The sequence below is a fragment of the Paramormyrops kingsleyae genome, chromosome 6, assembly GCF_048594095.1.
Source record: "Paramormyrops kingsleyae isolate MSU_618 chromosome 6, PKINGS_0.4, whole genome shotgun sequence".
Lineage (NCBI taxonomy): Eukaryota > Metazoa > Chordata > Actinopteri > Osteoglossiformes > Mormyridae > Paramormyrops > Paramormyrops kingsleyae.
The window spans coordinates 35,478,306-35,503,782 of NC_132802.1; the positions used below are offsets into that span (position 1 = coordinate 35,478,306).

General features: G+C 43.1%; 9 non-coding genes across 9 annotated transcripts; all 9 read right to left on the reverse strand.

Moving 5' to 3' along the window:
• Positions 1-12,897: 12,897 nt before the first annotated feature.
• Positions 12,898-12,969, reverse strand: trnap-agg (transfer RNA proline (anticodon AGG)). The gene has a single exon. It is a non-coding gene; the product is annotated as a tRNA-Pro (tRNA).
• Positions 12,970-15,956: 2,987 nt separating this feature from the next.
• On the reverse strand, positions 15,957-16,028 carry trnap-cgg (transfer RNA proline (anticodon CGG)). The gene has a single exon. It is a non-coding gene; the product is annotated as a tRNA-Pro (tRNA).
• Positions 16,029-17,054: 1,026 nt separating this feature from the next.
• On the reverse strand, positions 17,055-17,126 carry trnap-ugg (transfer RNA proline (anticodon UGG)). The gene has a single exon. It is a non-coding gene; the product is annotated as a tRNA-Pro (tRNA).
• Positions 17,127-18,152: 1,026 nt separating this feature from the next.
• On the reverse strand, positions 18,153-18,224 carry trnap-ugg (transfer RNA proline (anticodon UGG)). The gene has a single exon. It is a non-coding gene; the product is annotated as a tRNA-Pro (tRNA).
• A 1,026-nt stretch (positions 18,225-19,250) lies between these two features.
• On the reverse strand, positions 19,251-19,322 carry trnap-ugg (transfer RNA proline (anticodon UGG)). The gene has a single exon. It is a non-coding gene; the product is annotated as a tRNA-Pro (tRNA).
• A 2,109-nt stretch (positions 19,323-21,431) lies between these two features.
• Positions 21,432-21,503, reverse strand: trnap-cgg (transfer RNA proline (anticodon CGG)). The gene has a single exon. It is a non-coding gene; the product is annotated as a tRNA-Pro (tRNA).
• Positions 21,504-22,529: 1,026 nt separating this feature from the next.
• trnap-ugg (transfer RNA proline (anticodon UGG)) lies at positions 22,530-22,601 on the reverse strand. The gene has a single exon. It is a non-coding gene; the product is annotated as a tRNA-Pro (tRNA).
• Positions 22,602-23,627: 1,026 nt separating this feature from the next.
• trnap-ugg (transfer RNA proline (anticodon UGG)) lies at positions 23,628-23,699 on the reverse strand. The gene has a single exon. It is a non-coding gene; the product is annotated as a tRNA-Pro (tRNA).
• Positions 23,700-24,725: 1,026 nt separating this feature from the next.
• trnap-ugg (transfer RNA proline (anticodon UGG)) lies at positions 24,726-24,797 on the reverse strand. The gene has a single exon. It is a non-coding gene; the product is annotated as a tRNA-Pro (tRNA).
• Between the last annotated feature and the right edge of the window lie 680 nt (positions 24,798-25,477).

Sequence of the window (25,477 nt, forward strand, 5' to 3'; positions counted from 1 at the left end):
GTCCAATTTTGGTGAGCTTGTGCAAATTGTAGCCTCTTTTTCCTATTTGTAGTGGAGATGAGTGGTACCCGGTGGGGTCTTCTGCTGTTGTAGCCCATCCGCCTCAAGGTTGTGCGTGTTGTGGCTTCACAAATGCTTTGCTGCATACCTCGGTTGTAACGAGTGGTTATTTCAGTTAAAGTTGCTCTTCTATCAGCTTGAATCAGTCGGCCCATTCTCCTATGACCTCTAGCATCAACAAGGCATTTTCGCCCACAGGACTGCCGCATACTGGATGTTTTTCCCTTTGCACACCATTCTTTGTAAACCCTAGAAATGGTTGTGCGTGAATATCCCAGTAACTGAGCAGATTGTGAAATACTCAGACCGGCCCGTCTGGCACCAACAACCATGCCACACTCAAAATTGCTTAAATCACCTTTCTTTCCCATTCTGACATTCAGTTTGGAGTTCAGGAGATTGTCTTGACCAGGACCACACCCCTAAATGCATTGAAGCAACTGCCATGTGATTGGTTGATTAGATAATTGCATTAATGAGAAATTGAACAGGTGTTCCTAATAATCCTTTAGGTGAGTGTATATACACGTGTGTATGTGTGTGTGTGATTATATATATATATATATATATACACACACACACACACACACACAGTGGTACCTCAGTTCTCGAACTCATTAGTTCAGTTCGAAAAAAAAATACCTAGAACTCGGTCTGAATCTCAGATGTCAAACCGTGAACGCCGACCTAAGATAACTTGTTGCGCGGGGAAATGAGTCACGCCACACGTCTCTCAGCGGAAACAAAGGGTAACGCTTCAGTCTCAACCTCACATTCGCTGTGATAGCAGCGTGCCTGTTTACACTAGCTGAATACATATATTTACACAGTAAAAGTACATTTAGACAATGATAGACAGTAACAGTAATTATTATTATATAATAAAATACATTTAAAAAGAAATATTTCTTATTCATTATTTTTTATATTAATAATAAACCATTAATACATTTAATTATAATAATATTGTCCTGTCCAGCGGGTACAGAACGGAGACAAAGGCGCAGACGTCAGGGTATCGGGGAATACGGGGTTTAATTACAGGTAAGGTAGGCAAAACGCAGATGGACAATACAATGACCGGACTGGGGAAACAAACTGAAACGCGGACTAAATACAGAGGACTAATGACAACAACCAGAAACAGCTGATCACAGGGGCTTCCACACGGGGTTAACGAGGGGGCGTGGCAAACGGAAGGAGCGGACCATCGGGGCATGACACATAATTTTTTTTAACTTTACACATTGTTTGGATACATCTATTTTCTTACTTTAAAAATTACTGTTTTGATAAATGTGCTTAGATGTGTTTAGTACAGTATATGCTTTTCTTGTTTTGTCCGGTTCATTTTGTGTTTAAATGCTAAAAAAAAATAAAAAACATATTTCGGTGTAATTTTTTTGGGCTGAGAACCAATTAATTGATTTTCCATCATTTCTTATGGGGAAAATTCGATCAGAACTCGAAATTTTAAGGATTCGGTCCGGAGTTCTGAACGGATTAATTTCGAGATCTGAGGTACCACTATATATATATATATGTGTGTGTGTGTGTGTGTGTGTGAATAACATAGTTACATATTCTAAAGTAAAATATTAGTTATAATGTCTATAACTGTAATAGCTATAATGATGACATTACCAATGACTAAACCCATGACCTCAAACACCACCGTGAAGAACAACGTGAAGATCAGCGACATGGTAGTAGCTAGAAAGGAAAAACAAGGCTGGTGAGTGATCGTCTCATTACTGTACGTGAACTACTGTGAAACAGCTCTGCGGATCTTAATTACTCACGGACGCGTGGTCGGTAGCTGACCAGCCCACAGCTCAAACCAAAGCACACGGCAAAGAAATGATAATATTTATCTACAAAATACAAAAAAATAAAATAAATAAATTAAACAAATATACTATTGCAGATCAGAATAATTTTAATGTTAAGCTGATATTTGAAGTTTTCACGATGGTGAGATGTGGGCAATACTAAATTGTTACTAAGAAGTACTCATGGTCATTAGGTAATGACCATCTCCAAATAGGATGGTTTAAGCTCTCTAGCCTAAGTTGCACAGTTTCTGAGTACTGTATTAAGAAAAATTTTCAAATCAACTTTCCTTCTGTTTGTTATCTTTTACCTCATGTTTTAGTCGGTTCTGACGCCTATTGCCGTTTCTTCCCTGCGCTTGAGTCTGGACACAGTGCGAGCTTAAGAGTCGTTTTACTATGGCATGTCAAATATACTTACAATGTTTGTAGTAGTCGCAAACAGAAGCAAACTCCGGCATGTCCTTAAAAGACATCAAAGTCTTTAAGTTAGGAACTAACATTTGTGGTACATCGCTGTGTATAATCAAATAAAGATAATGGATATACCATACTGGGCCGAATATAAGACGACCCCCCACACATTTTTTGGCAACTATTCTTGGTAGGGCTGCCGCGATTAATCTACGTATAGTCGACATCAATATTTTAAATCGACGCATCGTTATTTATTTTAATGAAATTACCATTATGATTTCTAAAAATGCTTCAATGCATTATAACAAATGTTTTCCTTTAATATCACTACGTAATTATGGGAGTAGTTAAATTATCACTAAACAAAAAACGAGGTTTTACACTGTGAAAAGTTCGATAGCATACTACACGGGCACCGGCGCTATGCACTAATGTATGAAGAGAGAGCACAAAGGTGCTTTCAGTATCATTAGCACGTTACAGTATTATTAGCACAGAGAGCATTTAATATTTTTGTTCTTGTAGCTGCTAAATACACTCTTTTTTAAAGCCAAAAAGTTGTCTGTCTGCTACCTTAAAATCTCCTTTGAATAAGTGTTTGAAAAAACGTTTAGGCTTAAATCTGGGATTATTCTGCGTGGATTGACGGTGCCAGTGTGTGTTCGTGCGCATTGGGCTTGTTGGGACCAGTGTTATTATAGTAAACCAAAACGGACACTAGATAAAAGAAATTAATTCGTGAACTGGAATAAAAATGAAAACTATATTTATAAAAAGAAAAAAAAACGTGCGAGCTTTATTCAGCAAAAAGCAGCGCCACACCATCAACATCTTTTTACCTTGTTTATCCACAATATCTCCTCTTTTAAAAGATAATGTGGTTGCTGATCTGTCCCTTTCTTGACTTAAGTGCTTATCGTTTCCATGATTTACCTAAACTGTCGCATGTGGCGTGCTCTGCTAACTGATTTTAATAAGCATAAAGATACACCGAATTTATACATATTACTAACTTTTGGGCATCACAATACGCACCTCATTCGTATGTTAGGCATATTACTAATTTGCTTATCGAATTGTGGTGAAAATAATGTTTGTATGGTGCCGAAAAGCCGGGGTCCATTATACCTAAAGCCTTGCAATAACATACAGTTTGTTGCTGTAAAAATAAAATTTTGTCTATTTGTTTATTGTCTGATCTATTTAATTGAGGAAAATTAATCTTTTAGTTTAATCGACCAATCAGTAAAATAGTCCATAGATCAATTCATAGAAAAACAATAGTTAGTGGCAGCCCTACTTTTTAGAAAAACAGTTTTTGGACTACAAAGTCTTAACTTTAAGAAGAATAATTTTATTTGACAAGAACATATAATAAATTAACCAGCAAAAACATCTTAAAAAGCAACCACGGGCAATCGGATTATACAGTAAGTGCATTAAAGAGCAAACATTCCAAAAAATGGGGGGGGGGGGGGGGGGGGGGCTAAATAATGAATATTAAAAACTCCACAAACGTATTGATTGAGCCATATTAACAAATGATATGACAGCTCTATTAAAATGAATGTTACTATCTATATTAATAGCTGTCGGCTTAATACTAGCAGCGGCACAGTCAGGGAAGCCAACAATTTACACGACATTCAAGGACACACGCCTAACACAAGCATCGCCAGCTCTCATCTGTACGGAAGTCTGTAGAGGACATGCATAATATTTTTTTTCTTTTCGTTATCTCGATATCACGACTTATTTTGTCTTATTCTTTTAAGTCGACATCTTTCAAACATCACCCGGTAGCCATGGAGACGTCCCGGACTCTCCAGTTGGTTGGTAATGAAACTAACTACTCGTTCAGGTTCACTATAATTTCTCCGACGGTATAGCTGCAAATTTCTGAGCCTCCTTCTCGAATGACGAACACTAATATGCTAATTTTCTAGCACCGAAAGACAGTGTTATTTCCTCGTATCCATGATTCGGTGCATTAATATATCTCAACGTTTTCCCACAGTGTGAAGATTGGTGCAATATAGGCCTACTTTTACTTTACTGTGCAATATACACTTTTACTTTTCCTGTACAGAGATTTTTAATTTTAATTTTATTTATTATAATGTTTAAAAGTGCCGTAATTTGTTTTACACTTCATTCCTGTTTTTTTTTTTTTTTTACTTATATTGTACTGTTCTTGTCTTCGTGTTTATATGTGATTGTGCAGTCGCAATGTGAGCAATTTCCTCCGGGATTAATAAAGTCTTCTGATTATGATTGTGATTGGGACAGTCCACGATCAAAGTAAAATCTGATGCATTCGTCCATATGAGGATGATACTAAACCTCGAGATCATGGGAAAATGACATGGGTTATGTCGAGATCACAATAAAAAAAATAAGTTGTGATCTCGAGAAAACGACTTTTGTTATGTCGAGATCACGTGAAAAATAAGTCGTGATAACGAAAAGAAAAAAAAAGTTCATGCATGTCCTCTACAGACTTCCGTATTACGTGATATTCACGCTTTTAGACTCACCCTCACGCAAGAAACTTACGGGAAATCTATAGGCCTATTACTGCAAGTCAAAACACTCGTTACAAATTTTCGTGTTTGGCGTCATCTCCTTTTTTGTCTAGATTTCGAATATACTTTAAGGCAACACCACATTTCCAGACGTATTTTGAGGGAAAAACCGTCTTATATTCGGGTCAGCACGGTGCTTCACCCCAATAAAATATCGTTTTACGACCGCAGCCTATAATCATGTATGTGGCAGATACAACGTTATCATCATGTATTTCATAAATAAGTTCATTGCTCATCAGTCACAGCAGAATCGCGAGAAAAGGTCAAATAAACAAGCAGAAGAACAAACGCAAACAAACAAATACTGTAAATAAAATATATCTTTCAGTACCTACCGCTGGTATCTTCTAGTTATTTTCACTTTAACTTTACACAAACACAGCTTTTGTATTCAGAAGGACCTGTCTATCTATACTTCATGCAGCATCAGTGTCTTTTGAGTTAGTTGAGTTTAATTCTTTTCACAGTAGATTAAGTCATAAACACAGATCAAAAAGCTACTCAGCGAACGAATTTTCACTTCGAAGTTAAAGTGCGCTATAGTTTTGCTTTTGATTTTCTTTTGCTTTTAATTTCCTTATTGCAAGGGTAGGCAACCCTGATCCTGGAGAAAACCTGTTTCCAGCAGGTTTTCCATCCTGCCTGGTTTCTGATTATTCGCACCTAATTTCAGGAAGATAGAAATTCATCAGTAGCCTGTACTACGTAGCGGGGTTACAGGTTTATCGGGGTAACTTGTCGGATTTAAGGTGCCACAGTTAGAAAACTCGCTGGAAACAAGTGCTCTAAACCAGCGGTGTCAAACTGCAGTCCTGGGGGGCCGGAGCCCTGTGTAGCTTAGTTCTTTCCCTGTTCTACCACAAATAATTCAGCTAGTCTATACAGTACGTGCTTGACGCATTCACACGATCAAATCATCCGTGCTTAATATGTGTTGTTCACGCATACACATAACATTACAGTATCATATATCGCATATGAAAATGACAGATTATATCATCGCGCATAGTAAAATGATTCAGTTAGATTTACTGTCATATGCAAGGCTCTCAAGGCTGACGCACCAGTTCACACGGTCACATGCAACACTTCGTATTTCTCAGGTGAGACGTAAGGGATAACGCCCACCAAGGTGTCCCTTTGGTGTATTGGACGATAAGCATGCATACAGAGTGGAGTTTTCCGCGGAGTTCGTATCTGTCCCGAGTTATACAGAATTAATATCCACCTACCAGCCAATCATAAAATAGCATTTGTTGTTTCCAGATAAATTAAAAAATAAGTTACGTGTGATCCAGCTGCAAGCACGCTATTACATGGATGCGCACACAGATGGAGTGCGCAAAAGGTGGAAGTGTAAGAGCAACATTCGATGAATGCGGTAGGCAGGGCTCTGAAGTCTCACGCATTGACCGTGAAACACACGTTTCGCCCTTAATGTAATCTCACTCTAAAGTTTTGATGAAACTTTAGAACCTTGGTGATATGTATGAAATACCGGATGTACTGAAATACAATGAAATTCTTGTTTGTGTGTAGAAAGATGTAGCAATGAAGATTGAAATAGACCAAAATAGGTAGATAAATATATAGTGTGATGTCCAGCCCCTTCCTACGCGTTTAATCCCTGCGTTTCCCTCAGCCGTGGACGTCTACAAACCAGCCGCACCTGAGTCTTGTTAGTCCGTTTTGCCCATATTACAAGGGAATTATGCAAAAATGGTAACCCACCGGCACCTCACCCACGCTACAATACATTAGACACATATTCTATCACTATCTTTCCTGTGGCCTGTACTACGAAGTGGGGTTACTGGCTTATTGGGGTAACTTGTCAGATTTAAGGTACCACAGTCTAAATGGACTTCATACTCGTTCGCTTACATTTTGCCCAGACTACCTTAAATCCGACAAGTTTCCCCAATTAGCCAATAACCCCGCTTCATAGTACAGGCCCCCGGAGTGTATGTGAACAATATAAGCTTGTGCTGTGTGCCACACCCCCTTGTTACTGCATGTGGAATTCCGGTGTCTAGTTGTTGTTAATGATTCTAGTATTTAGTGCTTAGAAGTCTGTCTTACCTCTTTCTGGTCATTGATGTTTGTATGCGTTTAGTCCTGCATTTTGGTGTTTCCCTAAATAAAACCCTGTTTACCCGACTCTTCGTGTCCCTGCTCCTGCTTCCCCGTTTTGGAACATGACAGAATGACCAGAACAAAAGTAAAGACGCCTCCCCTCAGTGAGGCGGAACACCGCGGTCTGTTGGAGGAGGTGGCATGCTGGCTCGAACAGCCCGAGGTAATTGAGGACCTCGCGGCGCAAGCCGTCGCCTTTCGGTTGAGGGAGATCCTGGAATGGATCTCCCCTTCCGTTGATCTGCACCTCGGGGACAGGGGCCATGGGAATTGGGGCAGGAACAGGGTCCAGGGGACCAGGAACCACAGAGGGTGGAGCAGGCGTGGAGCAAAGCAGCTTTCAAAGGAGGAAGGGGGTATGGCATTACCCCATTTTAGGGATTATTTTTATGCGTCCCAGACTAAATACTTAATTAACATATGTAATCCGAAGTATAAAGCTAGGTGGAAAGATATTGAGCTCGAAATAATGATCCCCCAATTCAAGCAGTATTGGCACATAAAAACTTGAGAAGATTTATAGATGAGGTGCAAAACACATGGATTAAAGCTCAACTAAGAATCTGGAATGTAATAAAAGAAGAGTATAAATTGGATTGTAAATTACAATGTTACGGCGTGGGGCGAGACGAGACGGGAAGCAGGAGAGCAGGAGCCAGGAAGCAGGGTAGATCGGGGATTTATTAAAGGGGAGCAGGACCGGGGAAACACGACAGCACAGCAGCACATAACGTCACAACGTCAATGACCGGACTGGGGATACAAACGGAAACGCGGACTAAATACACTGAACTAATGACAACAATCCAAAACAGCTGTAAAACACTGGGATTCCACATGAGGTTAACGAGGGGGCGTGGCACACAGTAGGATCGGACGGAGCGGGGCGTGACAGAACCCCCCCCCCCAAAGGCGCGCACACCGGGCGCGCCCAAGAGGAGGCGACGGACGAGACGAGACCGGGGAACAGGACCCGAAAGACAAAAACCAAAAAACATCAACGAGAAACAGGAAACAAGACAGAGACACAGAACAGGAACAAGGACAGGAACCAAGACAAAACCCGACAAAGGACCGGGAACGCAGAGAGACAGACAGAGAAGGGAGACACAGAGGGCACAGAAGGAACACCGAACGGCGACACAAAGGGGCCAGGAGTGAACACAGGAGAAACAGGAGGACGAGGAGCAGACACAGGGGGCACAAAGGCAAAGGGCGGGGGGAAACAGGGAGCCCGAAGGAGCCCAGGCGGGCGAAGGGCAGCAGCCGGAGGGACCGCAGGCGACAGGGAGGAGGGAGCAGGAGGGAACCACACAGGGGCCGAGGGAACGGGACGAGGGAGAGACGGAGGGGACACGGAGGGAGCAGGAGGGAACCCGGCCCCGACGCAGGTGTCCCCGCCCCTTCCGGGAGACTGAGAGGCGGGGACCCGGCCGGGGTCTGTCACACTGGGGTGACAGCGGAGGAGGCACTGGGAAAGCCACGGGGGCAGTCACAGGGGAAGCCACGGGGGCAGTCACAGGGGAAGCCACGGGGGCAGTCAAAGCAATCCCCGAGGGGTCCCACTCAAGCTCCCCCTCCGACTCCACTATGGAGGGAGGAGCATCATGACAGCAGTCAGGGACCTCCTCGGGGACAGGGGCCTTGGGAGGCTGAGCTGGGAGCTCAGGGGCCACGGGGAGCTCAGGGGCCGCGGGGAGCTCAGGGGCCGCGGGGAGCTCAGGCGAGGTAGCTTGTGAGGCCGCGGGTGAGCCGGGCTGGACGGGCAGAGCAGCCGCCTCGGGCGGAGGCGCGGGCAGAGCGGTAGCCTCGGGCGGAGGCGCGGGCACTGCGGCCGCCTCGGGCGGAGGCGCGGCCAGCAGGGGGCGCCTCGGGCGGAGGCGCGGCCAGCAGGGGGCGCCTCGGGCGGAGGCGCGGCCAGCAGGGGGCGCCTCGGGCGGAGGCGCGGCCAGCAGGGGGCGCCTCGGGCGGAGGCGCGGCCAGCAGGGGGCGCCTCTGCAGGCACTGGAGTCACGGGGAGCACTGGAGTCACGGGGAGGCGCTGCAGGCGGCACAGGAACCTCGGGGGGCGCTGCAGGCGGCACAGGAACCTCGGGGGGCGCTGCAGGAGCTTCTGGAGGAGCCAGCTTTGACCGCAGCTGGAGCAGTCGCCTCAAGGTCTCCTCCGCCCTCTCCAGCTGTGGAGACGGAGCCGCTGGAGAGACGGCAGCAAACTCCCTCCGGAGCTGCTCCAGGAGCGCTACAGCCTCCGGGGAGTCCCTTATGGCGGGTTCACCCACCACCCGCCAGTACAGGCCCTGGAGGGTGAAAAATCTCCCAGCCTTCTCCAGACTGGGCCGTGACTCAGGAACCACGGGGGGCGCTGCAGGCGTCTCAGGAACCTCGGGGGGCGCTGCAGGCGTCTCAGGAACCTCGGGGGGCGCTGCAGGCGTCTCAGGAACCTCGGGGGGCGCTGCAGGCGTCTCAGGAACCTCGGGGGGCGCTGCAGGCGTCTCAGGAACCTCGGGGGGCGCTGCAGGCGTCACAGGAACCTCGGGGGGCGCTGCAGGCGTCACAGGAACCTCGGGGGGCGCTGCAGGCGTCACAGGAACCTCGGGGGGCGCTGCAGGCGTCACAGGAACCTCGGGGGGCGCTGCAGGCGTCACAGGAACCTCGGGGGGCGCTGCAGGCGTCACAGGAACCACGGGGGGCGCTGCAGCCGTCACAGGAACCACGGGGGGCGCTGCAGGCGTCACAGGAACCACGGGGGGCACTGCAGCCTCAGGAACCACGGGGGGCACTGCAGCCTCAGGAACCACGGGGGGCGCTGCCCGCTTCCGAAATTGCAGAACCCGCGGGATAGTGTCCTTAATGGACCTGGCCCCTTTAAGGGCCAGGCGCGTCCCGGTGAAGGGGCAGGTTGCGGGCTTAGGCAGCGCAGCGGCGGTGACGTCACCCGCAAACACCGCCAGGTGGAGAATCGGGCGGGGATTCTCCCAGCGTTCAGCAGGGCAAGCTGCGGAAAGGGAGACAGCCCCCAAAAAGACCTCCTGCGCGTCTTCCCGTCCTCTGCCTCTCCGCTTCTTCCGCGTTCTTCTCCGCGCTGAGGTAGGCGGAGGCAGGGGCACCACGGGTAGCTCGCTGTCTGGCAGCCCGCAGTCCAAAGCGACCTACCTCAGCGATATCCTGGCAACCCCCTCCCGAAGCTGCCGCACGTTGTCGCGCACCTCCCCCGCAAGGTGCGCGTCTCCGGGCAGGGACATCTCCTCTAAGACGTCCCTGCTCCGGCTGGCTATAGCCCGAAGCAGGGGATCCTCCTGGACTTCGGGCTGGGTGAGCCAATATAACACCTCCTCGGTGAGGTCGAGAAATTCCGCCTCACCGATCTGGGGCTTCTTGTTGAGTCCGGTCATTCTGTTACGGCGTGGGGCGGGGCGAGACGAGACGGGAAGCAGGATAGCAGGAGCCAGGAAGCAGGGTAGATCGGGGATTTATTAAAGGGGAGCAGGACCGGGGAAACACGACAGCACAGCAGCACATAACGTCACAACGTCAATGACCGGACTGGGGATACAAACGGAAACGCGGACTAAATACACTGAACTAATGACAACAATCCAAAACAGCTGTAAAACACTGGGATTCCACATGAGGTTAACGAGGGGGCGTGGCACACAGTAGGATCGGACGGAGCGGGGCGTGACATACAAATAATTCAATGGTGTGCTTTTGACCCTGATTTTAAACCAAATAGAATGGATTATAGATTCAAATCATGGATCTCAAAAGGAATAACAACATTCTATTCTCTTACGGAAAATGGAGGTTGGAAAGACTTTGACAGCTTGAAGGGAAAATATTATCTTGAGAAACATGATTTTTATAGATATCTCCAACTACGCAATCACTTTGAAAACAACATCAAAAGTAAAACAGACTTTGACGACCCAATTGTAAAGATATTTATAGATGCTTATGTTACACCCTTGACGGGTATGAAACGATCGAAGTGAGTCCGGTTCTTTACTTTTTTAACTGATTTAATAATTCAGCGTTTTTCAGCCATCTATTTTGCAGTACTTCTTTTACCGAACAATACAGGCAGTGTTCCGATTTCTACTCTTTACGACACTCTTTTTTTTTGTTTTTTCAACATCAACGGAAAACCCCTTTCCCACAATCACACGACCCTCGCCTTAAACGGACAGTTCAGTTTTTCCGCTACTGTTGTTCCTCTCCAATGTAAACCAAGGCAACTACAACAAAAAGTACAAAAACAAAATACATATCTAAGCATTAAACATTTAAACCTAAATATTTAAAACATGAAATGTCAAGGCTGCAACACTTATCAAGGTGGCTCAAATAAAGGTGTCATATCCAAATTCTATAAAGGTTTTAGGATTGAAAAAAATCACTCTGCAGGATATATTAAAGAAAAATGGGAAAAAGAGGGTAACTTTTCTATACCAAATGAGGAATGGCTTGATGTATATAAATTCCTATGGAAATGTACTAACTCTCACATATGGCGGGAATTTGGGTGGAAATGTCTTATCAGATTCTTTATTACACCAAAACAGAAGGCACGTATTGAGGGAGGGGACACCAAATGCTGGAGACATTGTGGGTTTCGGGAAGCCAATCATTGGCATATATTTTGGGAGTGTCCAATGATAAAACATTTCTGGGCAGACCATCATAAAGCAGTGGAAAGCATTCTTAAAACTTCAATGCCCTTGCACTTTTCCACATTATTTTTAGGAAGTGCTGATCTTCAAATAAGACCCTCCGAGAGATATCTAATTGGAATTTTAACAACTGCTGGTAAAAAAGCGCTTACAAGACGTTGGTTGCTTCCTGATTGCTTCCACATTGGTTACACTAATTTTCCAGATTCTTCTGGTATACCATGAGAACATATATACAATGGTAGCTATACCTATCTATTTATTTAAATTTATATGTGTTCAAGGGCAAGGGGGTGAAATAGGTGATACTCCGTGAACATGGTTATAAGGGTGGCACACAAAACACTAAGATTGTCTAAGGACACACACAAACATAACCTATCTGTATATTGAGACTAGTAGTCATGAGTAAATCAATATACAGGGTATACAAAAGCCAAACCTAAATGAAAGTTCCTTTAGGGTGTTTGTCTGTTGGGTGAGTGATATGTAAGGCAGAGTGTATGGGGAGGGGGGGTCGTGTGCCAAGTCGAGGGACCCCTGTCCATGAAGTCCACTCTGCTTGCCTGTAGGTCCCTAAATCTTTGGGCAATAAAAGTTGGAGTGCTGGCCTCCCTTGTTATCTGTGTGTGTGTGTTTATGTGTGTAAGCCCCCTTTGGTGCCTCTCGTACCAGGCTCGGCCTTGTCTCAGGCCACCTGGAATTTAGGCCCTGTGATATGGGCATGGTTGATCCTACATGTGGACACTACATTTGAGCTTAATCTTTGAGGTGTTGTGTTTTGCAAAGACTCGAGCAGATTGCTCTTTTACGGTCAATGTCCATTGAAGATCACAATCGATTGCAGTAGGTGGGTCTGCTAAATTCTGCCAATATGTATCTGTCTGCTGAAATCACTACGACAATGCACTCGCAAATGTAAAGGGAAATTGACGTGAAACAAAAGCAAAAGGAGTGAAGTTGAAAATCATGCCATTTGTGTCATTCAGTAGGGAAGGAGTGATAGGCAGAGGTTAAATGAGCACAAGCTAGACAAGTATGTATCACAGCATCGATTGACATAGAATTTTGTCTTTGCTTATCTCCATCTTGGTCACTAGTTATCGTGGTATAAGATACTGTGCACCAGCAGATAGGTTGGGAAAGCCTACCACACAAACTAAGGGATCCCCATTTACTAATCGCACTACACATGGGCTCGTCCGGGATTTGAACCCAGGACCTCTCGCACCCTAAGCGAGAATCATACCCCTAGACCAACGAGCCCCTCATGCTGTCAGCTGTTACACGGTGTGTGGGATAAAAATCAGAGTTTTTCAATTTCATGATTTTGCTTGGCAGCAGAAAATCTCACCGTGCACTTGTTGTACACAGTTGTGTACATTCCTTTCTGAACAGCCACGTTTTCAACATTACAGTCAGAAGATCATGCTTTAAATGACAGCAGGAACACACAGTTCCTTTTATCTTTGATGGGTTTGGATATGCTGTTTTCCATAGTCTTGGTCATGCAAGAAGCACATGAATGTTACTATGGAAGATTATAAGCACAAAAATTCAAATGGCAATTCATTTTGCAATTGGCAATTCAATATTCAATCAGAGCATGCATTTGTCATTTCAATATTTAATCTGAGCATGTAATTTGAAAATATATCTTGCAATCGGCAATTCAATGTGCAAAGTGCTTATGCAATCCTTAATTAATTTCAAAATATTTTGAATAATAAATAGAATAACAAGGCACTGAATTGCATTGCGTATTGCCATGGGTTTTTTGCCATTTTATTCAAATGCAATGGTGTCCCCGGCAATTGCATTGCATGTTGGGGAAGAAAACTCAATTTGCAATTCCCAACTGTCAGACCGCTCATCAAGGCGGACCTTCATTAACGACGTCACTTCCTTGTTTAGGGCCTCACCAGCATTCAATGGACTTGTTCGTTTAGAGAGTAATAGCGGCAGAAGAGCCTGTAGCAAGTATTTGTGCCTTAGCAGATGACATGGAAAACAATCGGGTATCAGCAATAGATGTGTTTGATAGGTTGCTTTTGCTCTCACAGAGGGTAGAGGAACTTTCCATCTTAACTGGACTTGACACGGGAAGGATGCAAACTAATCTAAGAGTGGGGAGACCCGCCATCGAGATACCTGTGGTGGCCATTGAGGGCTACCTCTATGGGCTGATATTTGTGCTACTAGAAACTGAATATGAATTGTGTATACTTGAATATGCAGTTGTCGCATTAAAAAAACTCAATCTGAGTTTATTAGTTTAATCTGAATTCAGTTCGCAAATTCAATTTCAACTTATTGAGGAAAAGTAATCGACCACAGGTTCACAACGCAACTCATTTCCACGTTTAGGACAGTTCTGCAGGTCGGGGTAAAGTGGAGGCGTGTGCCGGGATGATATATCTTATGATATATATGAGAATAAGCTTTATATACACAAGCGACAGCATAAACATTAACCGTAGGTTTGGTTAGTATGGTAGTATATGTGGTTAAATGAACGATTTCTGGCACTGCTAGTTTATGTTAATATTAGTAGACGCAAAACTACCTAGGGATATGAATTTTACTTCTAGTTTAGTTTAAATTATGGGTTACCTGTTCATCTCATCTGGCTTTCTAGCAGTGTTTATGCTAAATATCTTTTAAAATATTCATCTCGCCGATATGAGGCGGAAGTCAGTATTAATTTCTAATATGCGACTATGGAATATTATTTAGCACTTCATAATGCATAGAGAATGTAATGATTAGGACTCTATAAGAAGCTGATGTAAACTGTAGCGAGTGACTTTGTAACCTTCAGAGAATGCAGACCAGTTACTGCTGTGCACAATGTGATGGAAAACAAGTATGAACCTTGTGTTGGCTAAGTTTCTGCATCTGTTAGCCATTTTGTTAGCCTTTGATGGATGAATATGTACTTTATTAGTGCTGCAGCTTATCGCTATGTTGAAGGACAAATATATTATTAACCCTCTAACCAGACAATGTGGAACAATCTGAAGCTGCCAAGGTTTGCTACTGAAGGAAGGGATTCGCCTGAGTTCATCAAAAGTTCACGGATGGGTATTCTTAAAACTTCAATGCCCTTGCACTTTTCCACATTATTTTTAGGAAGTGCTGATCTTCAAATAAGACCCTCCGAGAGATATCTAATTGGAATTTTAACAACTGCTGGTAAAAAAGCGCTTACAAGACGTTGGTTGCTTCCTGATTGCTTCCACATTGGTTATACTAATTTTCCAGATTCTTCTGGTATACCATGAGAACATATATACAATGGTAGCTATACCTATCTATTTATTTAAATTTATATGTGTTCAAGGGCAAGGGGGTGAAATAGGTGATACTCCGTGAACATGGTTATAAGGGTGGCACACAAAACACTAAGATTGTCTAAGGACACACACAAACATAACCTATCTGTATATTGAGACTAGTAGTCATGAGTAAATCAATATACAGGGTATACAAAAGCCAAACCTAAATGAAAGTTCCTTTAGGGTGTTTGTCTGTTGGGTGAGTGATATGTAAGGCAGAGTGTATGGGGAGGGGGGGTCGTGTGCCAAGTCGAGGGACCCCTGTCCATGAAGTCCACTCTGCTTGCCTGTAGGTCCCTAAATCTTTGGGCAATAAAAGTTGGAGTGCTGGCCTCCCTTGTTATCTGTGTGTGTGTGTTTATGTGTGTAAGCCCCCTTTGGTGCCTCTCGTACCAGGCTCGGCCTTGTCTCAGGCCACCTGGAATTTAGGCCCTGTGATATGGGCATGGTTGATCCTACATGTGGACACTACATTTGAGCTTAATCTTTGAGGTGTTGGGTTTTGCAAAGAATCGAGCAGATTGCTCTTTTACGGTCAATGTCCATTGAAGATCACAATCGATTGCCGAAGGTGGGTCTGCTAAATTCTGCCAATATGTATCTGTCTGCTGAAATCACTAAGACAATGCACTTGCAAATGTAAAGAGAAATTGACGTGAAACAAAAGCAAAAAGAGTGAAGTTGAAAATCATGCCATTTGTGTCATTCAGTAGGGAAGGAGTGACAGGCAGAGGTTAAATGAGCACAAGCTAGACTAGTATGTATCACAGCATCGATTGTCATAGAATGTTGTCTTTGCTTATCTCCATCTTGGTCACTAGTTATCGTGGTATAAGATACTATTCACCAGCAGATAGGTTGGGAAAGCCTACCACATAAACTAAGGGATCCCCATTCATTAACCGCACTGCATATGGGCTCGTCCGGGATTTGAACCCGGGACCTCTCGCACCCGAAGCAAGAATCATACCCCTAGACCAACGAGCCCCTCATGCTGTCAGCTGTTACACGGTGTTTGGGATAAAAATCAGAGTTTTTCAATTTCATGATTTTGCTTGGCAGCAGAAAATCTCACCGTGCACTTTTTGTTCACAGTTGTGTACATTCCTTTCTGAACACCCACATTTTCAACATAACAGTCAGAAAATCATGCTTTAAATGACACCAGGAACGCACAGTTCCTTTTATCTTTGATGGGTTTGGATATGCTGTTTTCCATAGTCTTGGTCATGCAAGAAGCACATGAATGTTACATCTAGTAAAGCTGAAGTGCCATGAGGAACATTGCTGTTCTACGCTCAATGTCCATAGATCATTTTCTTATCGACTTTTACAAATGTTTGAGAAGATTGCTCTTTTACTGTCGATGTGTATTGAAGATCCCCATCAGTTTGCAGAATGCATTTTACACGTCAGGATAAGAGTTTTCCCTTTCATCGTTTTCCTGTCGGGTTTTGCAAATGTTTTGCGAGATTACTCATTTACAATCAATGTCCATTGAAGATTGCAATCACCTCCAGAAGTTACTTGCCTCATCTGCACAAGGTCCTTCTGCATGTGTGGACACTATGTTTGAGCTTAATCTTTGAGGTGTTGGGTTTTGCAAAGAATCGAGCAGATTGCTCTTTTACGGTCAATGCCCATTGAAGATCACAATCGATTGCCGAAGGTGGGTCTGCTAAATTCTGCCAATATGTATCTGTCTGCTGAAATCACTACGACAATGCACTTGCAAATGTAAAGAGAAATTGACGTGAAACAAAAGCAAAAAGAGTGAAGTTGAAAATCATGCCATTTGTGTCATTCAGTAGGGAAGGAGTGACAGGCAGAGGTTAAATGAGCACAAGCTAGACTAGTATGTATCACAGCATCGATTGTCATAGAATGTTGTCTTTGCTTATCTCCATCTTGGTCACTAGTTATCGTGGTATAAGATACTATTCACCAGCAGATAGGTTGGGAAAGCCTACCACACAAACTATGGGATCCCCATTCATTAACCGCACTGCACATGGGCTCGTCCGGGATTTGAACCCGGGACCTCTCGCACCCAAAGCGAGAATCATACCCCTAGACCAACGAGCCCCTCAGGCTGTCAGCTGTTACACGGTGTGTGGGATAAAAATCAGAGTTTTTCAATTTCATGATTTTGCTTGGCAGCAGAAAATCTCACCGTGCACTTTTTGTTCACAGTTGTGTACATTCCTTTCTGAACACCCACATTTTCAACATAACAGTCAGAAAATCATGCTTTAAATGACACCAGGAACGCACAGTTCCTTTTATCTTTGATGGGTTTGGATATGCTGTTTTCCATAGTCTTGGTCATGCAAGAAGCACATGAATGTTACATCTAGTAAAGCTGAAGTGCCATGAGGAACATTGCTGTTCTACGCTCAATGTCCATAGATCATTTTCTTATCGACTTTTACAAATGTTTGAGAAGATTGCTCTTTTACTGTCGATGTTTATTGAAGATCCCCATCAGTTTGCAGAATGCATTTTACACGTCAGGATAAGAGTTTTCCCTTTCATTGTTTTCCTGTTTGGTTTTGCAAATGTTTTGCGAGATTACTCATTTACAATAAATGTCCATTGAAGATTGCAATCACCTCCAGAAGTTACTTGCCTCATCTGCACAAGGTCCTTCTGCATGTGTGGACACTATGTTTGAGCTTAATCTTTGAGGTGTTGGGTTTTGCAAAGAATCGAGCAGATTGCTCTTTTACGGTCAATGTCCATTGAAGATCACAATCGATTGCCGAAGGTGGGTCTGCTAAATTCTGCCAATATGTATCTGTCTGCTGAAATCACTAAGACAATGCACTTGCAAATGTAAAGAGAAATTGACGTGAAACAAAAGCAAAAAGCGTGAAGTTGAAAATCATGCCATTTGTGTCATTCAGTAGGGAAGGAGTGACAGGCAGAGGTTAAATGAGCACAAGCTACACAAGTATGTATCATAGCATCGATTGTCATAGAATGTTGTCTTTGCTTATCTCCATCTTGGTCACTAGTTATCGTGGTATAAGATACTATTCACCAGCAGATAGGTTGGGAAAGCCTACCACACAAACTAAGGGATCCCCATTCATCAACCGCACTGCACATGGGCTCGTCCGGGATTTGAACCCGGGACCTCTCGCACCCAAAGCGAGAATCATACCCCTAGACCAACGAGCCCCTCATGCTGTCAGCTGTTACACGGTGTGTGGGATAAAAATCAGAGTTTTTCAATTTCATGATTTTGCTTGGCAGCACAAAATCTCACCGTGCACTTTTTGTTCACAGTTGTGTACATTCCTTTCTGAATACCCACGTTTTCAACATAACAGTCAGAAAATCATGCTTTAAATGACACCAGGAACGCACAGTTCCTTTTATCTTTGATGGGTTTGGATATGCTGTTTTCCATAGTCTTGGTCATGCAAGAAGCACATGAATGTTACATCTAGTAAAGCTGAAGTGCCATGAGGAACATTGCTGTTCTACGCTCAATGTCCATAGATCATTTTCTTATCGACTTTTACAAATGTTTGAGAAGATTGCTCTTTTACTGTCGATGTGTATTGAAGATCCCCATCAGTTTGCAGAATGCATTTTACACGTCAGGATAAGAGTTTTCCCTTTCATCGTTTTCCTGTTTGGTTTTGCAAATGTTTTGCGAGATTACTCATTTACAATAAATGTCCATTGAAGATTGCAATCACCTCCAGAAGTTACTTGCCTCATCTGCACAAGGTCCTTCTGCATGTGTGGACACTATGTTTGAGCTTAATCTTTGAGGTGTTGGGTTTTGCAAAGAATCGAGCAGATTGCTCTTTTACGGTCAATGTCCATTGAAGATCACAATCGATTGCCGAAGGTGGGTCTGCTAAATTCTGCCAATATGTATCTGTCTGCTGAAATCACTAAGACAATGCACTTGCAAATGTAAAGAGAAATTGACGTGAAACAAAAGCAAAAAGAGTGAAGTTGAAAATCATGCCATTTGTGTCATTCAGTAGGGAAGGAGTGACAGGCAGAGGTTAAATGAGCACAAGCTAGACTAGTATGTATCACAGCATCGATTGTCATAGAATGTTGTCTTTGCTTATCTCCATCTTGGTCACTAGTTATCGTGGTATAAGATACTATTCACCAGCAGATAGGTTGGGAAAGCCTACCACACAAACTAAGGGATCCCCATTCATCAACCGCACTGCACATGGGCTCGTCCGGGATTTGAACCCGGGACCTCTCGCACCCAAAGCGAGAATCATACCCCTAGACCAACGAGCCCCTCATGCTGTCAGCTGTTACACGGTGTGTGGGATAAAAATCAGAGTTTTTCAATTTCATGATTTTGCTTGGTAGCACAAAATCTCACCGTGCACTTTTTGTTCACAGTTGTGTACATTCCTTTCTGAATACCCACGTTTTCAACATAACAGTCAGAAAATCATGCTTTAAATGACACCAGGAACGCACAGTTCCTTTTATCTTTGATGGGTTTGGATATGCTGTTTTCCATAGTCTTGGTCATGCAAGAAGCACATGAATGTTACATCTAGTAAAGCTGAAGTGCCATGAGGAACATTGCTGTTCTACGCTCAATGTCCATAGATCATTTTCTTATCGACTTTTACAAATGTTTGAGAAGATTGCTCTTTTACTGTCGATGTTTATTGAAGATCCCCATCAGTTTGCAGAATGCATTTTACACGTCAGGATAAGAGTTTTCCCTTTCATTGTTTTCCTGTTTGGTTTTGCAAATGTTTTGCGAGATTACTCATTTACAATAAATGTCCATTGAAGATTGCAATCACCTCCAGAACTTACTTGCCTCATCTGCACAAGGTCCTTCTGCATGTGTGGACACTATGTTTGAGCTTAATCTTTGAGGTGTTGGGTTTTGCAAAGAATCGAGCAGATTGCTCTTTTACGGTCAATGTCCATTGAAGATCACAATCGATTGCCGAAGGTGGGTCTGCTAAATTCTGCCAATATGTATCTGTCTGCTGAAATCACTAAGACAATGCACTTGCAAATGTAAAGAGAAATTGACGTGAAACAAAAGCAAAAAGAGTGAAGTTGAAAATCATGCCATTTGTGTCATTCAGTAGGGAAGGAGTGACAGGCAGAGGTTAAATGAGCACAAGCTAGACTAGTATGTATCACAGCATCGATTGTCATAGAATGTTGTCTTTGCTTATCTCCATCTTGGTCACTAGTTATCGTGGTATAAGATACTATTCACCAGCAGATAGGTTGGGAAGGCCTACCACACAAACTAAGAGATCCCCATTCATTAACCGCACTGCACATTTGAACCCGGGACCTCTCGCACCCAAAGCGAGAATCATACCCCTAGACCAACGAGCCCCTCATGCTGTCAGCTGTTACACGGTGTGTGGGATAAAAATCAGAGTTTTTCAATTTCATGATTTTGCTTGGTAGCACAAAATCTCACCGTGCACTTTTTGTTCACAGTTGTGTACATTCCTTTCTGAATACCCACGTTTTCAACATAACAGTCAGAAAATCATGCTTTAAATGACACCAGGAACGCACAGTTCCTTTTATCTTTGATGGGTTTGGATATGCTGTTTTCCATAGTCTTGGTCATGCAAGAAGCACATGAATGTTACATCTAGTAAAGCTGAAGTGCCATGAGGAACATTGCTGTTCTACGCTCAATGTCCATAGATCATTTTCTTATCGACTTTTACAAATGTTTGAGAAGATTGCTCTTTTACTGTCGATGTGTATTGAAGATCCCCATCAGTTTGCAGAATGCATTTTACACGTCAGGATAAGAGTTTTCTCTTTCATCGTTTTCCTGTCGGGTTTTGCAAATGTTTTGCGAGATTACTCATTTACAATCAATGTCTATTGAAGATTGCAATCACCTCCAGAAGTTACTTGCCTCATCTGCACAAGGTCCTTCTGCATGTGTGGACACTATGTTTGAGCTTAATCTTTGAGGTGTTGGGTTTTGCAAAGAATCGAGCAGATTGCTCTTTTACGGTTAATGTCCATTGAAGATCACAATCGATTGCCGAAGGTGGGTCTGCTAAATTCTGCCAATATGTATCTGTCTGCTGAAATCACTATGACAATGCACTTGCAAATGTAAAGAGAAATTGACGTGAAACAAAAGCAAAAAGCGTGAAGTTGAAAATCATGCCATTTGTGTCATTCAGTAGGGAAGGAGTGACAGGCAGAGGTTAAATGAGCACAAGCTACACTAGTATGTATCATAGCATCGATTGTCATAGAATGTTGTCTTTGCTTATCTCCATCTTGGTCACTAGTTATCGTGGTATAAGATACTATTCACCAGCAGATAGGTTGGGAAAGCCTACCACACAAACTAAGGGATCCCCATTCATCAACCGCACTGCACATGGGCTCGTCCAGGATTTGAACCCGGGACCTCTCGCACCCGAAGCGAGAATCATACCCCTAGACCAACGAGCCCCTCATGCTGTCAGCTGTTACACGGTGTGTGGGATAAAAATCAGAGTTTTTCAATTTCATGATTTTGCTTGGCAGCAGAAAATCTCACCGTGCACTTTTTGTTCACAATTGTGTACATTCCTTTCTGAACACCCACATTTTCAACATAACAGTCAGAAAATCATGCTTTAAATGACACCAGGAACGCACAGTTCCTTTTATCTTTGATGGGTTTGGATATGCTGTTTTCCATAGTCTTGGTCATGCAAGAAGCACATGAATGTTACATCTAGTAAAGCTGAAGTGCCATGAGGAACATTGCTGTTCTACGCTCAATGTCCATAGATCATTTTCTTATCGACTTTTACAAATGTTTGAGAAGATTGCTCTTTTACTGTCGATGTGTATTGAAGATCCCCATCAGTTTGCAGAATGCATTTTACACGTCAGGATAAGAGTTTTCCCTTTCATCGTTTTCCTGTTGGGTTTTGCAAATGTTTTGCGAGATTATTCATTTACAATCAATGTCCATTGAAGATTGCAATCACCTCCAGAAGTTACTTGCCTCATCTGCACAAGGTCCTTCTGCATGTGTGGACACTATGTTTGAGCTTAATCTTTGAGGTGTTGGGTTTTGCAAAGAATCGAGCAGATTGCTCTTTTACGGTCAATGTCCATTGAAGATCACAATCGATTGCCGAAGGTGGGTCTGCTAAATTCTGCCAATATGTATCTGTCTGCTGAAATCACTACGACAATGCACTTGCAAATGTAAAGAGAAATTGACGTGAAACAAAAGCAAAAAGCGTGAAGTTGAAAATCATGCCATTTGTGTCATTCAGTAGGGAAGGAGTGACAGGCAGAGGTTAAATGAGCACAAGCTACACTAGTATGTATCATAGCATCGATTGTCATAGAATGTTGTCTTTGCTTATCTCCATCTTGGTCCCTAGTTATCGTGGTATAAGATACTATTCACCAGCAGATAGGTTGGGAAAGCCTACCACACAAACTAAGGGATCCCCATTCATTAACCGCACTGCACATGGGCTCGTCCGGGATTTGAACCTGGGACCTCTCGCACCCAAAGCGAGAATCATACCCCTAGACCAACGAGCCCCTCAGGCTGTCAGCTGTTACACGGTGTGTGGGATAAAAATCAGAGTTTTTCAATTTCATGATTTTGCTTGGCAGCAGAAAATCTCACCGTGCACTTTTTGTTCACAGTTGTGTACATTCCTTTCTGAACACCCACGTTTTCAACATAACAGTCAGAAAATCATGCTTTAAATGACACCAGGAACGCACAGTTCCTTTTATCTTTGATGGGTTTGGATATGCTGTTTTCCATAGTCTTGGTCATGCAAGAAGCACATGAATGTTACATCTAGTAAAGCTGAAGTGCCATGAGGAACATTGCTGTTCTACGCTCAATGTCCATAGATCATTTTCTTATCGACTTTTACAAATGTTTGAGAAGATTGCTCTTTTACTGTCGATGTGTATTGAAGATCCCCATCAGTTTGCAGAATGCATTTTACACGTCAGGATAAGAGTTTTCCCTTTCATCGTTTTCCTGTTTGGTTTTGCAAATGTTTTGCGAGATTACTCATTTACAATAAATGTCCATTGAAGATTGCAATCACCTCCAGAAGTTACTTGCCTCATCTGCACAAGGTCCTTCTGCATGTGTGGACACTATGTTTGAGCTTAATCTTTGAGGTGTTGGGTTTTGCAAAGAATCGAGCAGATTGCTCTTTTACGGTCAATGTCCATTGAAGATCACAATCGATTGCCGAAGGTGGGTCTGCTAAATTCTGCCAATATGTATCTGTCTGCTGAAATCACTAAGACAATGCACTTGCAAATGTAAAGAGAAATTGACGTGAAACAAAAGCAAAAAGAGTGAAGTTGAAAATCATGCCATTTGTGTCATTCAGTAGGGAAGGAGTGACAGGCAGAGGTTAAATGAGCACAAGCTAGACTAGTATGTATCACAGCATCGATTGTCATAGAATGTTGTCTTTGCTTATCTCCATCTTGGTCACTAGTTATCGTGGTATAAGATACTATTCACCAGCAGATAGGTTGGGAAAGCCTACCACACAAACTAAGGGATCCCCATTCATCAACCGCACTGCACATGGGCTCGTCCGGGATTTGAACCCGGGACCTCTCGCACCCAAAGCGAGAATCATACCCCTAGACCAACGAGCCCCTCATGCTGTCAGCTGTTACACGGTGTGTGGGATAAAAATCAGAGTTTTTCAATTTCATGATTTTGCTTGGTAGCACAAAATCTCACCGTGCACTTTTTGTTCACAGTTGTGTACATTCCTTTCTGAATACCCACGTTTTCAACATAACAGTCAGAAAATCATGCTTTAAATGACACCAGGAACGCACAGTTCCTTTTATCTTTGATGGGTTTGGATATGCTGTTTTCCATAGTCTTGGTCATGCAAGAAGCACATGAATGTTACATCTAGTAAAGCTGAAGTGCCATGAGGAACATTGCTGTTCTACGCTCAATGTCCATAGATCATTTTCTTATCGACTTTTACAAATGTTTGAGAAGATTGCTCTTTTACTGTCGATGTTTATTGAAGATCCCCATCAGTTTGCAGAATGCATTTTACACGTCAGGATAAGAGTTTTCCCTTTCATTGTTTTCCTGTTTGGTTTTGCAAATGTTTTGCGAGATTACTCATTTACAATAAATGTCCATTGAAGATTGCAATCACCTCCAGAAGTTACTTGCCTCATCTGCACAAGGTCCTTCTGCATGTGTGGACACTATGTTTGAGCTTAATCTTTGAGGTGTTGGGTTTTGCAAAGAATCGAGCAGATTGCTCTTTTACGGTCAATGTCCATTGAAGATCACAATCGATTGCCGAAGGTGGGTCTGCTAAATTCTGCCAATATGTATCTGTCTGCTGAAATCACTAAGACAATGCACTTGCAAATGTAAAGAGAAATTGACGTGAAACAAAAGCAAAAAGCGTGAAGTTGAAAATCATGCCATTTGTGTCATTCAGTAGGGAAGGAGTGACAGGCAGAGGTTAAATGAGCACAAGCTACACAAGTATGTATCATAGCATCGATTGTCATAGAATGTTGTCTTTGCTTATCTCCATCTTGGTCACTAGTTATCGTGGTATAAGATACTATTCACCAGCAGATAGGTTGGGAAAGCCTACCACACAAACTAAGGGATCCCCATTCATCAACCGCACTGCACATGGGCTCGTCCGGGATTTGAACCCGGGACCTCTCGCACCCAAAGCGAGAATCATACCCCTAGACCAACGAGCCCCTCATGCTGTCAGCTGTTACACGGTGTGTGGGATAAAAATCAGAGTTTTTCAATTTCATGATTTTGCTTGGTAGCACAAAATCTCACCGTGCACTTTTTGTTCACAGTTGTGTACATTCCTTTCTGAATACCCACGTTTTCAACATAACAGTCAGAAAATCATGCTTTAAATGACACCAGGAACGCACAGTTCCTTTTATCTTTGATGGGTTTGGATATGCTGTTTTCCATAGTCTTGGTCATGCAAGAAGCACATGAATGTTACATCTAGTAAAGCTGAAGTGCCATGAGGAACATTGCTGTTCTACGCTCAATGTCCATAGATCATTTTCTTATCGACTTTTACAAATGTTTGAGAAGATTGCTCTTTTACTGTCGATGTTTATTGAAGATCCCCATCAGTTTGCAGAATGCATTTTACACGTCAGGATAAGAGTTTTCCCTTTCATTGTTTTCCTGTTTGGTTTTGCAAATGTTTTGCGAGATTACTCATTTACAATAAATGTCCATTGAAGATTGCAATCACCTCCAGAAGTTACTTGCCTCATCTGCACAAGGTCCTTCTGCATGTGTGGACACTATGTTTGAGCTTAATCTTTGAGGTGTTGGGTTTTGCAAAGAATCGAGCAGATTGCTCTTTTACGGTCAATGTCCATTGAAGATCACAATCGATTGCCGA